General features: G+C 42.1%; 1 protein-coding gene across 5 annotated transcripts in view; it reads left to right on the forward strand.

Moving 5' to 3' along the window:
• EYA2 (EYA transcriptional coactivator and phosphatase 2) overlaps nucleotides 1-18,369 on the forward strand; it is a 102,303-nt gene that overhangs the window by 24,071 nt on the left and 59,863 nt on the right. Inside the window, exon 1 of one of the 5 annotated variants that reach the window (XM_075438740.1) lies at nucleotides 2,159-2,200. The exons of the other annotated variants lie outside the window; for them this stretch is intronic. The gene's annotated coding sequence lies outside the window, so the exon portion shown is untranslated. Of the gene's footprint in view, nucleotides 1-2,158; nucleotides 2,201-18,369 lie in introns of those variants that run through there. 5 annotated transcript variants of the gene reach the window in all.

Raw genomic sequence — 18,369 nt, forward strand, 5'->3', positions numbered from 1 at the left:
AGGAACTTTTTTTACTTTCTTGTCACACATTCTTCTGGTTTTGTGTTGTTTTCTCGCTGATTGTTGTATCTCTCAGCTTCCACTCCTGACACATGCACATACACGCTAAGGAAGTAGTTCCTAGACCAGTTTTAGAGGGAGAAGTTCTGGTACAGGCTGTCCTCTCTTGTGAAATCTTGCAGTTTGGGATCTTTGTTGCACCCATTTATTCTGCAATATCTATAGCTGAAAATGCTGTGTATTAGCCTTCAGGATCTATGTTAGAAGTGAAAGATGTGGGATTTTAAGATGTTAGATGGGCCCCAATGCTAGTTTGTGAAGAGATGCTAAACTAAGCAAAGCTGGTTCTCTTGTGGCATTTCAATTCCATGCTTAAATTTGCAGCTGAACTGAATGAATTCAGTTGCTGGGCTCCTGAAGAATCAAAATCCCACAAGCAGGCACACAGGCAGGCTTTCTGATGACAGCCTCTAAAACCAGCAGCTGTCCAGGGGTTAGCAGATTGGTTATACTTAATGTGAACCATGGCAGGACATGTGCTAACAGAAGATGTACGGCATACCTAGCACCTATTGCTCGAGGGTAGAAACAGACCAACTAGAGTAGAATGACTGGGATAGAAGAGTTACACAGCCAAATGTGAGTTAAAGGGAGAATTTAGCCATGCAACTGTTGGGTGTAGGAAGGGAGATGTTGTGTGATCTAGGAGAAAATGGGAATGTGAAACTTACGCTTCTGTTCTGCATTGGCAGAAGAGCAGAGAAATGTTGTGAAGTAGTAAGGAAAAGTCAGAAATAATGGTGGTTTCATGGCATTTTTAGGAGGTGTAGGGTTGCTTTTCTGACTTTAGCTTTTGTATAGTTTTCACCCTCACACCCTTGTGCTGTCTTACCTGAGTGCAGAACATTATCGTCATGGTTTTCATCTCAAAAAGCTCAGAATTGGAAAAATGCAGTAATCCTTACTTTACAGAGAAGGGAATAGAGGCAAGCAGATTAAATATGAGTTGGCTTTGTAAAATACTCTGGTAACAGAAACCTGTGGCTGACAGAACTGAATCCAAGTCTCGCTAATAAGAGCACTAACCATGGGACTATGGCATCAAATTCGCCATTTCTGACAATTCCACTCGTAATTTTTTTCCTAATTGCAGTTTGTTAGTATTTTAAGGTGGCTTTCTAATTAGTAGTTCAGGGAAATTAATGTAGTACTGTAATTTGTCTGAGCTCAAACCCCTTTACTCCGATTTGTGTTTTACTCCAGTCTATGCACTAGTAAAAAAACCCTGAAATTAGGTACACTCTCCTTTTTTGTTGTTTTTCAGTAGAGTTACCAGGACTACTTTTCTGGGAAGAGGGAAAACAGGTGAGCTGCTGTATTTCCTTTGGAAGCCAAGCACTGCATTCAGATATTTTGCACAGTGGTTTTGGGGTGGGGGTGGTGGGTTGTTTTTTTGTTTGTTTGTTTGGTTGGTTGGTTGGTTTTTGTAGCTCATTGCTACAAACAGTTGGGGTCAGCAAGAGCATCTTTGCATGCTGCCTGTGAGTGAATTGCTCATATCTGTGCCATCCTGTAGTAGCTGGAGGAAGGAAATTATTTTGATCCTTTTCTCTGTTGTAGAAGTTATTCCATAGAAGTGTCAGAGATATAAAAATGTGCTGAAGGCAATGAGCTGAAGTTAATCCAACGTCAGGCAACGCGTCAACTGTTGAATCAGGCTGTCAGGCTACTCTTTTGGTCTGTGAAAGGTTGAGGGCCTTTGAAGTCCTATGTGTGTGAGAGAAACTTGCCTTTAAGCTAGGGATATTGCAGATCAAATACCAGTTTTAAATCTAGGGGAGTCACCTTCTTAATGGCACATGTAAGCTTGTTCTTAAATATCCAGGAAGCTAAAGCTGGCTTTTACTTGCAGCTGGATCTCCTAATCTGTACAGATGATAAAACTCTTTTCTGAGATTACTTGAATGAACTCTAGGTAGCTCCCATTTTCTGTACTTGCAAGAAATTTTCTTGAGCTGGCTTGCAATCCTATAAATGAAGCAGTCTTCGCTGTTGCTGTTTTGAATCCCAACACTCTTGTGTTTGCAGCAGTCCCCTGATCTGGCATTGTGCTTGAGCGGTCGCTGTTGACAGGCGGCCTCAGAGGTGATGAGCTGTATTGCGGAGTAGCTTCTTGAGAGCTGGGCTGGTGATCCCAAGGGTAAGTGGTATATAACATGGTAGGAGGGAACTGCTCTTCAATGAAACAAAGTGGGCTTTAAAATGCTTGTTTTGTCATTGAAGGGGTAAACATCTTCCAGTAAAAGATACCATGGTTTGTGGTCATTTAAAGTTGTCCTCAGTTTTCAGATTCAACAGTTTCGTTTGAAGAATTTGAAGCCATCAGAGAAAAAGTTAGGTCATAGTAATCAGATCCCTTTTTTTTCAGTTTGTTTGATTTTTGGCGGGGGGGGGGGGGGGGGGGCAAAAGTCAAGTTTTCACCTTTAAACCAATTTTTGCTTTACATCTATGCCTAATTAAGTTGCAACAGGAGGTCGCAACTTTTAGGTGCCTCCACACACAAGCACCATGTTGGATATCCCATTAGAAGTGCTTGTTGGTACTGTTTATAAAAGTGCATGGTTACTACTGAGGACTGGGTAAATCACTTGACATCTTTGAATGTTTTTAAATGTTTTAGCACTAATCAGACTGGCAAAAAGCTGTTACAGCACCACACATCCTTCTGACTTTCATCTGTCTGGTGAAGGCGGTCCCTTCTTTGAGAGTTGGTGCTTATAGAGTTTTAAAATTTGAGGAAATTTGGGATGGAATGTGGAGTTTTTCTGCTAGAGGTAGTGAGTTTAAAAAAAAAAAATTAGTAGCAATTGAAAAATGCTGCTATTGCATGGCTGTCTAGTTGTCTGTGTGAAACAAGCTGGTGGCATCTGTCCAGCTGCAGGCAGATGTCCACATCACAAATCATCAGACCTTTATATAAACCGGAGAAAATCAGCCCATGCTTTTTCAGTTCAAGCCGGGAGAGAGGGATGCAGTGAAGAAAACTTGCGTTTCTATTCTCCATTCCATCTGCATTTAAAAAAGAAAAGTACACTTGCACATCTCTTTCCAGATGCTCCAGCATCATTGAATAGGAGCAAATTCCCTCTCAGGAAAGCACAACTGAAAAGTGCTGGAAAGAGAAATTTGTTGACACAGATGTGTTCCTGTATGGTTCAAGTATTTTTCTTTGAATAATCCAGTGGAACTTGCAGTTGTGCACAGAGATCCTCCCGACTTAAAGGTAGCTAGCTGGTGGTTTTTGTAGGCTCAGTTTGGTGTGATGGACATATGAAAAGCACTGTTATGTTACACTTTGGTCCCTGCTACTGCACTTAATTTTGACATGCCGTTGTAAAACTCTTTAGTTTTCCTGTAGAAGTAGGTGCTAGATTAAGTGGTTAGCTAATCGGCCTCTTTGTTCCAGGAACAAAACCATGGTCTCTTTCAGCACTTTTCCATTTACTGCTCTGTATGCTGTTTATGCCAGCAATGGCAAACCTTTTTAGTGTGTCTGCCAAATTTATTTTAAAGATCATGGTGTATGGTGCCAACCCTAATCTCTCTTGGTGCCAAACTTGGCTCCAGCAACAGTAGTTCTGCATTGTTAGTCTTGTGCAACAGTTGCATTACATCATGGTGAAAGGAGGAAAAGGGATTTTAAAAATTCCAGTTATTCGAATACTATAGTCACAGGGGGGAAAAACAAGACGGAAAACAAAACTCCTGCAGTTCAAATGTCAGTGTCCCTCTGTACTTGGGTAAGTCATTTGAGGCCTGTTTAATATCATAAAACGGCACTTTCAGGAAGTGTTTTTCATTATCAGATCAGACTGCAAAGGAAAACAGGGATGTTTGTGTGAATGGCATGGGGTTGGTGTGTTTGTCAATTGGTGTTTTCACTTCCGTACTGCCCTGTGGTATATCAGTGAATGGATGGCAGGATCTCTGCAAAGGTGCTCCATAACTCTTCCTTGTTTCACAATATCCTCTAGTCATCCCTGTAAAAATCCGTTCCCTCTGTCTTGAAAATAAACCTGGTGCTAACAGCTTTGGGATCTTGGGCCCAGGTTAGCTTTCACCTGGGCTTAAAGAAAAAGCTTCAGCCTATTGTCACACCAAAACTCTTGGGAAATCAGACCTCGGCCCACCTGAACCCACAAAGTGAATCAGACTGTCCGTTTGTTATTTGTGTGTTGTTATTTTAGCCTGGCTTTCAAATAGCCACGGAAACAAAGTATTAATGGAATAAATATCAAGGAAAACACCATGTGAACATTTGCTCTGAGTAAACTCCTTCTCTCCCTGGCTGTTTTCACACTATTAATTGGCATGAGTGACAAAGTGCAGTTACTGCTAAAGCATAGCTTTTCATTAGTTGTTGTCTTTTCTCATAATGTCCCCAAGATATGCCGCAATTAGATTGTGTTACTTTGCTCACTGCTGTTGTACTGTGATCTTTAAAATGAGAAGTCAGCTCCACTTAACTTTTATCTATAAACTACCATCATTAGTGTCTCCTGATTCAGAGTATCCCTTTTGAACCTTCCCATTAGAGATACAGGAACAAAAGAATTTACAACTTGTTCTTCCTACTGATGAAGTGACCAACTTTCACTACAGAAATATTATTTACCAGCCGAGTAAATCCTACACATTTCACACAGATTCTTGCAGACCTTAATCTAAACAATGTCTTTTTGTTTTGTTTTTAAAAGCATAGGAGGAACTCAGTGCTGTAAAAGTGCATATCTGGTATGCATATATAGTTGCCAGTAGTGACAGCACAAACCATTCTGCGTTTGTATGGGCAGATGAAGATCTAGCACTTGCATATGGAGGTACCCAAGTTCCACTAACCAAGAATTACTGGTGTGCAAAGCTACTTGCTCTCAAGTTAAATAAACTTTTAACAGCCCTATAATAAGGAATGGGCAAAGGACATGTGCTGTGTATGGCCAATGAGTTAGTGTCAGAGCTGGGAATGAAAACCTTTGACTTCCTGGCAGTAACCTCTAGAAAACATTTCCTTATTCAGATAAATTGAGATCAATAATCATTATTAATAGTGACATTTGATTTTTATTTTATTGGGAGCCAAAAGAGAAGGAAAGTCAAAAGGCAAAAGATAGTTTTAATTATATCGGTGTACAAGAGAAGGGAAGGATAACTTGTTGAAATTTAGCCGAGTAATAGCCTTTTTTCCAAGACCACCCTCTGCTCTTCTCAAACAAAGAGAAAGGATTGTGACTAAGTGAATGTTAGGAGTTTACAAATCTGATTTGTTTAACCACAATATTTACTAAATCCAGACTGGTGACCTGACTTACTTCAAATGAAAACAGGGAAAATGTATCAGAGTACAGTTGGATTTCATAATTCAGGAGCAAATCAGCTGTACATTCAGGCCATGCACTTGGAAAGCAGATTCAGGGTTAGGTGGTAATGAACAAGCACCTGCATTGGTAGTGCTCTTTGTAGCAACTGCATTAGTGCTGTACAAGCTTTGCCTAGAGCATGTGTGAAGAAGAGTGCGTTAAGCAGGATGAAAAGGAGAGAAGCAGCTCTTTTTACATTATTAGTCTTAACTAGTTTAACTCAACATGTTTGGAGATGATCCAGCCAGAAATTCACTGTTGATCACAGAATAGTCTAAACTTTGTGAAAGGCGGGAGGGTCGAAGGGTGGCTTTCCCTAGCGGTAGCACACAGGCCTCTTTGCTTTGGTATTAAATGTGCTTTCCCAGTTTTGCAGAAGCAGGACAGAGTCCTTCCCACCCACACAGGGTGGAGCCTCAGGATGAACCCATCACCCCGGCAGGCAAACTGCCCTCGGACCAGGTAGCAGGGCTTGTGTCTCACTGCTGCCAGACATGCTCAATCAGCAATTACTTGGGAACCATAAGTTCTGATTTAGTGATGCTTTAATTAAGACCACAGCAAGGGAAATCCAAAATGAAAAAGAAAAACCCATCCCCCTTCCCCCTGCTCTGAAAACCCTAACCCAAAAATCTATCAGGTGAAGAGAAGCAATAAGGTAAGCCAACTTTGAGGGGGGGTTAGAGTTTTTGTTCTCCCTCATGTGTAGTATGGACTACCACAAAGATTTTTAAAAATTTTTTTAGTAGGAGGAGCTGAGGGGTGGTTGGGAGGCTGCTTAAATTCCAGACTATGACACCAAGCCAAAACAGTTTTCAGATACAATGTTAAATTATATTATACCTGCAGTTTCTTAATAAAATGTCTTCAGTTTTAGAGACACCACAAACTGTGACATTTCCTTCTAGTATATAGGGCATCAATTGCATGTAGGACAAGGAGACCAGCGTTTGTGTTTTCCCTCATCAAGATACTTCATAAATAGATGAAACAGGGTACTAAAGATATAAAACGTAAGGCATTCGTTGCTTCTGCATCCTGGAGAATGATCTGCCTTAGTTGATTCCTGCAGACAGATGAGATAGTCTTCAGTTCCTTCACTGGGGGTGGGAGATGGGGAGAAGAGAGTCCCAATCAAAGAAAGATCACAGAATCACAGTATGTTCTGGGTTGGAAGGGACCTCTGTGGGTCATCTAGTCCACCCCCCCTGCCGAAGCAGGGTCTCCTACAGCAGGCTGCACAGGACCTTGCCCAGGCTGGTCTTGAATATCTCTGGAGAGGAAGACTCCACAACCTCCCTGGGCAGCCTGTTCCAGGGCTCCATCACCCTCAGAGGGAAGAAGTTCTTCCTCATGTTCAGACGGAACTTCCTGTGCTTCAGTTTGTGCCCATTGCCTCTTGTCCTATCGCTGGGCACCACTGAAAAGAGTTTGGCCCCATCTTCCTGACACCCACCCTTGAGATATTTATAAGCATTTATTAAGGTCCCTTCTCAGCCTTCTCTTCTCCAGGCTGAACAAACCCAGCTCCCTCAGCCTTTCCTCCTAGGAGGGATGCTCCAGTCCCCTCACCATCCTCATAGCCCTCCACTGGACACTCTCCAGTAGCTCCTCATCTTTCTTGAACTGGGGAGCCCAGAACTGGACACAGTACTCCAGATGGGGCATCACTAGGGCAGAGTAGAGGGGAAGGAGAACCTCCCTTGACCTGCTGGCCACACTCCTCCTAATGCACCCCAGGATTCCATTGGGATGCTTTCAACCTTCTACATGTACAACAGACCTTCCTCTTTGCTGTCTTCTCTGGTCAGAGAAAGTCTGACCTGGGGGATTTAACCAAGGAGAGGATACGTCATTCTCACTCCAGCCTCACCTGTACTGTTATGCTAGATTTTCCCCTCGCATCCAAGGTCCTTTTACTAACTTGCATTTTATACTTCTTTTCCCATAGCTTTTCTTGAATTATTATTCCCTGAATGCCAGTCCTTTACAGGCTGAGAATGGAGGTGCTGACACAGGCCTGTTATAAAGGGGCAGCCTTACCTTTCTCACTGGGTTGTTGGAGCCATTGCAGGACTCTGACATGTTTAAGGAGTAAATCAAAAGGGTGAAGAAATTCTCATAGTCTGGAAATGGAGAACTTTTGAACAAAAAATGAGTGAGAGAACATGCCCTGAAGGACAGCTCTCGTGCCTCACCTCCTTCTTGGCTGTCTCATGTTGAGGATGGTCATTATTCATCAACATGGATATCGATACTGCAGTAGTGTAACAGATGTCACCTGAAGATTCTAGAGCACTTTCCAGCCCCTAAGAAGAACTTAATTGGCAGTATATACTGTATTTCCCAGTTTTACAGAGGCTTTAATGTAGTCCTGAGAAACTTGCCCAATCTGTTAGTGACAGAGCTTGGAAGCAAAACTAGAATTGCAATTCTTGGTTGTCTCCTTCAACAACTACACACAGTTCTCCCTAGTTGGTGTCAGCCCCAGCCTTGTGACAGCATGCACTTCTGTACTGCACTGCGTTGCTGTTCGTAGGGATGGTTGCTAGCCCTACAGCACATCAGCAGCTGAGGCTGCCTATGACATCCTTCAGGCAGGGTTGGTCAGGGCATTCTATAAGAGTCTGGATTAATCAGTCCAACTTGTTTTCCCCGGATCATTCACATGATATAGCTGCAAAGGTAAATATGACTGGTGAATATACGCAAGCCAGTAGAAACTGTGGGTCAGTGCACACTTGGCTCATACCAGGGGTAGCACAGGTCCATGTCTCCTCCTGTCTGTCTGTGAAATGGTAGGTTTGTGGGGCAATGTTTCTCAGTATCTTGGCTGTGGACCGTATGGATGCTAATGTGCTCAGGACATCCAAGCATGTCTTTTGAAAATCTCCTGCTATTGATGCAGTGGTGGTAGCAGTGCTGAGTCTGGCGTGGTCCAGTCAAAGTGCTTTCCATATTGGAAGAACTTGGTAGAAGCTGCTTGTTACTTCAAGATGAACTACAGCCCTAGGGAAGATGGTATATATATATATATCTTTTTTGTTATTGCTGTTCTTTTAGTACGGCAGTACCTGAAGGTTCCACTGAGAGTAGGACACCATTGCAGTGGTCGATGCTTACATACATGCAAGAGGAACGCTTGTCCTGCATTGTCCGTAGGGAAGGCACACAGAAGTCAGAAAGCACAGTAGTGGCATGAAGAACTTGCCTAGTTTTCCGAGTCTCAGACCAGGGCTTGATCTGTGATTTCTCTGTGGCAGAGCTAATTTGTTCTCACTGTGTCCTCTGTGAGAACTGTTGCCGTGTGAGCACCACCTTTTCCCACACACAGTTACCTGTGGATTTTATTAAGAGCGTCAACTCTCAGCTATTGTAGGCAAGTATTTTCTGGCACATTCATTTTTCTGTGGAAACTTCACGAATGGTGCATCACTACCCTTTGAATCAGGAGTTCTTCCTTAGGATCTGGCTGGTATAAATGTTTATGGGTAACCATGCACATTTAAATCTACAACAACATGAAGCCATCCATCTGCAGAGAAAGACAGCTGCCAGCGCTCCTCTCCCCAGGGTAAAGCCGTCCGGCACTAAATTTCCTGGAAAATGTTTCCCTTTGGGACTCGTTCCAGCTAATGGCCAACTTTCACTGCGTGAAACTGTCTTCATTTCTCTTGGTGTTAAGAAACTATCCAGCTCATCTCTTCCTTCCATTGACTGCTGAGTAGCTGCAGGAAAAATGAAGTTGCTACTAATGTTCAGCTCAGACCCAAACAGAGTGAAAGACTCCTGAGTGGAACACATGGCTCGAAACGGGTTGTGTCTGTGGTGAGAGAATGAGTGAATGTCACTTACTGACCAGCCTTGTTGAGAGCATTCTGATATATTCTTACAGATTTGACAGAAATTACTATACTTGTTGTGACCTACACTGGTTTCCCTTTTGTTTTGCTTCCCCGTGTGAATTAGCCACGTGCCTGCTAAAGGCCCTGCAAAATACATATTTATCCCAGTGAAAAGGTGGGTTACAACTTCAGAGTTTTTCCTCATTATGTGTCAGAATTGTGCTGCTTTTAGTGCAGTTACATCTATAGTTTTTCTGCAATTGCATGTAGGTAGCTCCTGCAGTAGCAGCAGGCAGAGTAACTGCTTTGCTTCTGTTGTTCTTGGAGAAAAGGGTGTGGGGGGAGCACACTGCTGCCTGCACCCATCCTTTCTGTGGTCCCATCCCACAAACCCCACAACTCTGCTGATTCTGAGTACTGCAGAATTTGTGGAAGGAGTTATTATATTTTCTTTTGGTTTTCTTCTCCATGGAGGTTATTGTTGTTCAAGAATTGTAGATGACTTAATTTCTCAGAAGTCCTCTTCCTACAAATTTTGAAGCTAGATGAAATCAGTGACTTGACATAAAAGTAACAAGTAGGCTACAAGACAAAACACATTCTTGCACACTCCTGTAACAAAACCCAGATGATTTCAGCATGAATAGTTATCAGCTGTTATTTCCTCATTCCACATCTCATTGTTTTTCTTAAATCATATTTTTATGATTTACATTTCAGTGAATTTTTAGCCCTTGTGACTCTGAAGAGGAGGGATAAAAAGCATAGTTCTTCAGAGTAAAAAGAGGTGCTTAAGTAGTGACAAATAAGTCTCATGAGCCAGACCCTGTAGTACCTGGTTTGTGAAGCCACGTCTCTGGAGGCATTTGTTTTGTGTTATGGGCCATGATTCTGCATTTGGAGCTGTCAGGGGTTTTCTGCAGTCACATGCAACCCTGGTGTGCTTGAGGGATCTGAATAGGGAGAGGTGTAATGGAATTAAAAAGCTTGTGAATGTCAGAGAGAAATGTGGAAACTGAAAGAGATTATATATATGTTTGTGTGCATGCACATATATGTATGTATACATACACAATTTTATTTTTCAAATGACTGTAGGCTATAAGCTCGGAGTGTTTATCAACTTAGTCTATTCTGTGTAGTACTTGATTGTCCACAGTAAGACAGCTGAGTAATTTTAATTTTTGGCAAATAGTAAGATCTTTTGCAATTGTTGCTCCATTTAGCAAACAGTTTCAATAGACAAAAAAAGGCATTCTGAAAAATTCAACTTTCTCATTTTGACTTATTCTAAATAAATACTGGTGTTGAAATTAATTTTTAAAAACCTGATAGCTCAAAGCAATTCTATAATGTATTTCCTGGTTAGGCTATCAGATTGAAAGTCTGTGGTGTGAACCCCATCATTAGCTCACTTAGAATTTTCAAGCTGCCTTCCAGACTGTGCCTGCATAACAAACAGTGAAGGTAGCTCAGCTTGTTTGTTTTCATGTGCACTGAATCCGCTTTACCTTGGACTGTTCAACCAGAAAATGCTGATGCTTCCCTCGGTCTATCTTCCTTCAATCTCTTCCCGAGTTAATTGCGGGAAGTGCAGGGGGGATCACAGCCTAGCCTGGCCCCCCTCTTTCTTCTCAGGATTGCCCTGTCTCTGCGGTGTGGGGATCTGGGAAAAAGCACCTGGAAAAGGGAGTAGTGAAGCTTTGGTAGGAGTAGGAAGAACATTTATTTATATGAAGACAGCCTGTTTGTTTTTTTTGATTTTTTTTTTTTTAAATCAACAGGTCTGAGACAAGAAAGAAACAGATTTTTGGAGAAAAAAAAAAAGAAATCATTGAGAAACAGTCTAGAATAGAAGGTGGCGAAGCCTGGTGAAACAAGCAATGTTTCTGGAAATTCAGGACTTCCAGGGAAACAAGGCATGCTATTATTTTTGCCAGTCCTGAGCACTCAAAAATCTGAAGGGAGGCTGTCCTTAAAGGCTAAAAAAATTCATCAGACAGGGTTTTTCATCTGTTTTTTACTGTCTGGTGTATGGGTTAGAGGAAGACAGAAAACTTTTCCAGTGAAAGTAAAATTTTGGTCAAAAAGACTGTTTCATTTAAAATAAATTAAAAAAAAAAAACCCACACAAAAAAAACCCCAGTAAAACAACAAAACAAACCAGAAAAAACGTGGAAAGGATTTTAAAGCTGTTGGAATACTTTGGATATTTTTAAACAATAGTGGTTTCAGAAGTGTGACAGAAATGGTCTATTTTGTTATTTTCTCAGTTATTTTTCTTAGAATTGTTTAGAATTAACACATTTAAAAAAGAAAAAATAATTTTAAAATCTTAATGTAAACACAGACCAAATTTTTTCTTATATGAAGTGAATAATTTTAGATGTACACAGAATTAATAGTGAAAAGGAAGGGCTGCTTTCTTTGTGAAAAATTTTCCATTTGACTACTGAATTAACAAACCTGTTTGTGATCCAGGTCTTACTTGGGCGCTTGTGCTCTTATTTAAAGTTTTGGGGTGGTTGTTTTAGTGTTGGGGTTTTTTTGTTTAAACTGAAGGACTGCGTGTGTATCTCTTTTACTTGGTTAGAGTTGTGGCTTTTTGTAACATAGTCTTATGGCGAGCTGTTCCAGTGCTGGACTAAACAAAAAGATGAATGTTTCAGAAGACTGACAGATTTAAAACCTAGGTGACAATACGTGCACACAGGGAGTGATGAAGGGATGCAACAAAGCACACCTCGAGACCACTGTCCTCTGGCTGGAGAGGGCCTGGGTGTCCCTGCATGCTCCGTGTGCAGCCTCTGCCCAGCTTTCTTTGAGCCACAAACAGGCACTGCTCAGGTGGGGCTTTCTCCTCAGCCCTTCAGAAAGCAAGTGTCATCCTCCTTCAGTTGAAATGAAGATCTTTCTTGCTGTGGGTTCGAGTTTAACCAATACAACCCCCAGCTCCTTCTTTGTTCCACCTATTTATTTTTTCTTATCTCTCATACTTGACTCAATCTGATCAGCAGTTGCAAGACGGCTTAGCTGTGTGCCTGTGTCATGGTTTAACCGGCAGCTGGCAACTAGGACCACACAGCTGCTCACTCGCTCCTCCCCATGCCCCCAGTGGGATGGGGAGGAGAACAGACAAAAAGTAAAACTTGTGGGTTGAGATGAAGATAGTTTAATAAGACAACAAAGGAGGAATAGTAATAATACTAAAGAATATGCAAAACAAGCGATACACTATACAATTTTTCTTACCACCTGACAACGAATTGCACAGCCAGTCCCTGAGCAGCAATCACGGAACTCACTGAACTCGGAAAAGTTTCTGCCCCCCAGCCAATCCCTGTTTATATACTGAGCAGGACGTCTAAGATATGGAATATTTCCACTGGCCAGCTTGGGCTAGCTGCCTGACTGTGATTCCTCCCAGTTCTTGTATACCTGCTCATCAGCTGAACCTGGGAAACTGGGAAAAAATCCTTGATTTCTTAGCAACAACTAAACACATCAGTGTATTACCAACAATCTTCTCATACTAATTCCAAAATACAGCAGCTACTAGGAAGAAAACTCTATCCCAGCCAAAACCAGGACAGCCTGTCATCTGCAGAAGCCTCACTGCTACCTCAGTTTAATTTCTGATCTCAGTCTGATATGCTTTGTCCATTGCCTGTCTATCACATAACTTTTCTCTTGCTCCTCTTGGTTTAATACTTAGCCTGGGATGTTATGTGCTGGAAAATAATGCAACTATTTACCTCCACGCCCAGATGCTGTGCCACAGGACGTACTGAGTCCTCTTGTGTCTGGAATGGGCGGGACAACAGTAAATCCAGACAAGTACTGCTGCTTTTATTGTCCGATTACGTCAGGAAAAGACTGCTCTCAGGAATATAAAAAGCTTGAGGCATGCTGCCCTGCAGGTCACCTTGAAAGGATATCTTGTAATCACGGCTGTACTGTCAGCCTTTTACATGAGCACTTACGCCAGCTCAGGTTTAACTTTATGCCTGTTCAGGCCTTTCCTGCCTACATCTATCAGATGTACTTGTGGATGAGCTAAGATTCATTATAAAAGAGAAAACAGCGTTGTGGTTTTCACCTGCTGAAGCATTTTTGAATTCTTGAAATGGATGGAACAAAGAATCTATTATAGATGGAGAGAAAGCGTCCTGGCAGTGAGAGAAGGAATGTACTGACAGAGGAAATTAGATTACTTCCCTCTGCTTTTTGAAATGTGTAGATAGAAGTAGCCAAATTCTTCAGTATGGGAAATTCCCTATTATTATACCACCTGTAAGGTGAGTGTGACTGCAAGATAATAACATTTTCCCATGCGTTTGTGCAGGAGCAGAGTAAAATCGGGAGCGTAATTCTGCATGCAGTTAGTCCTGGCAAAGCTGGCTAAGGTGCCATGCTTCCCAAGGAATTAAAACAGTAAAAGTCTTAATTCCTAATGAAAATCAATGAGACATAGGAGGCGCTTTTGAAAATTTTACCCATGTGGAAAAAAATTACAACACGTCATAGCCCAGTGACAGGACAAGGGGCAATGGGCACAAACTGAGGCACAGGAAGTTCCGTCTGAACATGAGGAAGAACTTCTTCCCTCTGAGGGTGACGGAGCACTGGAACAGGCTGCCCAGGGAGGTTGTGGAGTCTCCTTCTCTGGAGATATTCAAGACCCGCCTGGACAAGGTCCTGTGCAGCCTGCTGTAGGTGACCCTGCTTCGGCAGGGTGGGTGGACTAGATGACCCACAGAGGTCCCTTCCAACCCCTACTATTCTGTGATTCTGTGATTTCCTAGGAATGAAGGAATGAGAAACCACTTAGGATTGAGAGATGGTTTGTTTTCTTTGAATGAGAGATGGAGAAAGCTATCTTCATACTTTTTTTGTAGTTGCCTTTTAGTAGTCATTTCTGAAACAAAGTGGGGAATCAGACTGTCATCTTTTTTAGGGTGAGCAGCATTGGAGTCATAAAGTTGCAGATTTCTACTTGGTAATCTGCACCAGTTTTTGAGGATAATAAAGGTGAAAGCAGTTGATCAAGTAATTAAAACCAGATAAAGTCATGGAAGCAAGACAAAAATGTTACTCTTGCAATTAGGCTGCAATCTCTGTCTCTACTCCTCCCCTTGCCAGCAAAGCTAAAAGCAGAGGACTTGGCTTGTGCCACTCCTGCCTAGGGCTCTGTGTTGGCGTGTGCATATGTTCAGGAAGGTCTAGTGGTTTAAACTTGTATTTGGCCTCTAGCCAGATACGAGTAAAAATTCTTGAGACCATCATCACGTGGGGTTATTGCAAGGAGAGTCATTTCTAGATTTTCCTCTCCCCTGATGGACAAACTTTCTTTGCAATTTCTTACCCCCTTAAACTATCTTGTATTTCCCATTGTAGGATCTGGCAGGATTTTCCCAAGGACAGGTGTCCTGTCTTTTGTTTCTCACCTGCTTTGTTCAGTGGGACTCCTAACTCATCAGTTCTTCCATGGATAGCAGATGCAGAGCTCATTCTCTTTATTTTTTTTCACAACCATGCCCGCTTTCTTCCTCCATACTGTCTTTTACTCCTGGTATGTCCTTTCTGAACTGTACCGTCAACCTCTTGCTGCTCAAATACCCTCCTACAGACTGCTGTCATTAGGGGTAAATGCTGTGCCCTTCCTTGCATGCGTTCCCTCTGAAATCTCTTCATCGCTTGGCCATTGAGTTTACCCTAGTAATACTTACTACCTGGGTGTCTTGTTTACTGAAAATGCCCTGGAAGTGCTCTTTTTGAACATTTGTTCCACTTCATGTACTGGCACATACTAAAGCCAGAATACTGTCTTCTCACCCCAGAAGTGGAGTAAAGATGAGTGAAATATGCAGACTCCCAGGAACAAATCTGCTGCCTCCACACTGAGGATGGAAATGCCCATGGTCCTGAGATGATGCCTTTGGTGTGTTGCGGGGAGGATGTTAAAAACAAGTTAGAGCAGACTGAGAGATGCTTTAAATTACATCCGAGCAGCAGAGGTCTAAGCTTTGGAAGAAGTCTCCTTCATCTCTTGCTTGTGCCTTCTGGCATTTCAGCTGTGCTGAGCAGAGCTGTGGTGTGGTTGCATCTGCCCACAATGCTGTGGTGGTTTGCTGTTTCATCCTTTCAAAATACTACCCATCACATTCTTGTCACCATCAGTATCCAACTTGCTGACTCGGTCTGCACAGTGGATCCCACTTCGCTGTTGCACTTATGCCCATCTTTGAGTACTTTGCTGGAGAGAGATGGGATCGCTCACTAATTTGATCTTCAGCACACATTTGAGTGTTTTGAGTTGGGGTCTGGAATCACTGCCTTCAAAACATCACTATAAAAGTAAACGTGATTTGTAGGTTACACCTCGATCAAAAATTTGAAACCTTAAAATGTTTAATTTGGCATTCCTAGCTTGATGAGAATGAACAGAAAGACTAAAAAAAAAAAAACCTTTTATTTTTCTTTTTTTCTTCCTAAACATTACTAGGGAGAAAAGTTTCTGTTCTTGGCAGAGATTTTGTGGGCCAAATTTCAGGGCAAAATATTGGTTTTTGAGTAGGGGATTCTAATGGAAAACCTGAGCACCAAATTCACACAAGGTTCTTCTTAATTATAGAAACCAAAACCTCTTTCAGATGTCTGTCAGCCCAGCATGCTAGACGCTGCCATTACTGGTTTTAATAAAAGCTCATATTCAGCAAACTTTGTTACTGATTTACTGTGCATTACTTAAGCCAGAAAATGTTTCTGCTCTAAAAAGCAAGTAAAGAAACACCTGATACTATTATCAGTTGCACTGCAGCATGTCATTTACTGTGTTAAATACCATCCCAGTTCCAATATTTTAATAAAGTTTTTCTGTAGATTGCCATTGTTAAAACTTGAATTTCAGAAACTCTTGTGAAGAAGTACATAGGCGAGAAATGCACATGAACAAATTGGTAAATGGTGCGTGCAGAACAGGCAAAGCCACTAACAGTGCAAACACAGACGTGACATGCACAACCAGACAGGCATTTCTGTGAAAAGCGACCTGTTTGTACATGCAACTAATACATACTCCAAAGAAAAATGGAAGCTGAAAAAAGCCCAGGAAAATGTTACAGAACATATACAGAGAAGTGTGATATGACTTTGAATACAAAAGTGAACAGAACAAAACCAATAGAAAAATCATCAGGCAGAGAGTAGCTAATGAAATCTCGGAACAATGATGTAATTAAAGTGCATTAATCATTATAAAAGATCATTTCCCTTTAAACATCTGCTCTCTGCTCCCATTCACTTGGCAACAGTCTCAGCAGTGTCATGAATGATGGGGTTTTGGATTATGCTGAAGGGCATGTGTTATCTGAGAAACAATGTAGAATATCCCCAGCTTGACAGGTTCTGTGACAGCACTTTCCTCAATTCAGGTACAGAATTAAGGAAATAAGGGGAAAAAAATAGGACATTGCTTAGAGTGGAAAGGAAAACGTGGTATAAAACTGAAGTCTGCCTTCTCAGCCTTGCAAACAAAATTTAATTTGGTACCAATGGATTAGAATAAAGTAGTTTCTCTGGGAAAGGATGCCCTGTCCAGCCTGCTGCTTTTAAGAGAGTCTTAGGAGCCATAGTTGCTCGTAGGAGAGACCTTGTTCCTCCCCACTGAAATGGTACCACAAAAGCCTACCTGACCCCTTTCTCTGCAGCAGCTTAGCTGTGCCAGCAAAAGAGCATGATCAGCTATTTCATGAGAAAAATCTTTTTCCTCTGGCATGAGCAAAGTGTGCAGAAGGGCCGTGACCATCCCTTACTGCCTGACAGTCTGCAGCTCTGAAGCATCTGCCTGCCTCCCCCCGTGCCTGAGACTGCATCTGCTCCACAGGCACTTGTGCTTCGGTGAAGCCTCTGTCTGCAGGTACCAGTTTGGAGCATAACTTGCTCCAGTGCTGTTAGGACTGAGTAAAATTTCTTGTGTTTTGTTTAGGGTTAGGTCAAGAGTCCTGGATCGCCATTTTGGTGCTGCCGTTAGACTGAGTCACTTAGGGAGGAATTTGTATAGCTAGGAACTGTTTTTTTATCCTTCTACAAATCTGGTACCTTGTTGCATTTCCATGCAGTTGGTAGTGTGGATGCTGGTTGTGGGCACAACTGGTGGTCGCTGTGCACCCACGTTTTGACTTGTCTTGCTGTGCTTTATAGTTTGTGTCTAAGGCAGGGAGGGGGAGGCAGGAGTTGTGCTCATCTTACAGGTACACATTTGAAGGTGGAGCCCTTTAAGGCCTACTGGCAATAAAGAGCCTTCAGCTTCAAAGCAACACTGCATTTTATGCTAGTTTTGTTGTCTTAGCAAATCTATAACACACAGCAGTTAGGGAGCATGGATCTCACAAATGTTGGATTCAGAGTACTGTATTTCTACTCCGTTGGTCATTTGCTGCCGACTTAGGTCTCCTTCATGGCACATAATCAGGAAGCCTTTACAACTTCAGGGCTTGAGGCTACATGGGTGGTGAAAATGCATATGCCCACATGGATTTCCAAGAGAGGCAGACAAGAGAAGCCCAGATCCCATTGGGTCTTTGCTGTTCAGGTACAGGTGAAATATTTCATCTAGTTTATGCCTGTTCGTAACAATACTTACCCTCTTTGTAAGGGCTTTGTAAAAGTGATTTGAGATGTTCAGATAAAAAGTATGTGGTTTATTATTCTCTTTTTCTCAAAGCTGGTAGAGTCATACAGTGGTATTTAATCAGAAAAATCTAAACAAAACTCTTTGCTTCTCAGAGAAGTGCATAGATTATTATTGCAGAAGCCCAGTGTCAAGATTTCGGGTTTAAGTGCTGTTGTCTGTAACTTCATGATGTTTTGGGTGTGCTATGGGTTACTGCCGGCCTGTTGCTGCCATGCCATCTGCTACCTTTATAGTCCAGCTTGTCTAGGTCCCAGCCTGAGAGCAGGGGTGTGCCAGCCACCTTTGCAGGTAGTCATTCTCTTTTCTGAACTGTTTGTGTAATCCAGAGTTTGCAAGCTTTCATTGTAGTGTAGGTCATGTGCGCACACAAACAATTATGTTTTTGTTTGGAGATTCAGGTCCTTTATATTG

This window comes from Opisthocomus hoazin, chromosome 18, assembly GCF_030867145.1.
Source record: "Opisthocomus hoazin isolate bOpiHoa1 chromosome 18, bOpiHoa1.hap1, whole genome shotgun sequence".
In the NCBI taxonomy this organism is placed as follows: domain Eukaryota; kingdom Metazoa; phylum Chordata; class Aves; order Opisthocomiformes; family Opisthocomidae; genus Opisthocomus; species Opisthocomus hoazin.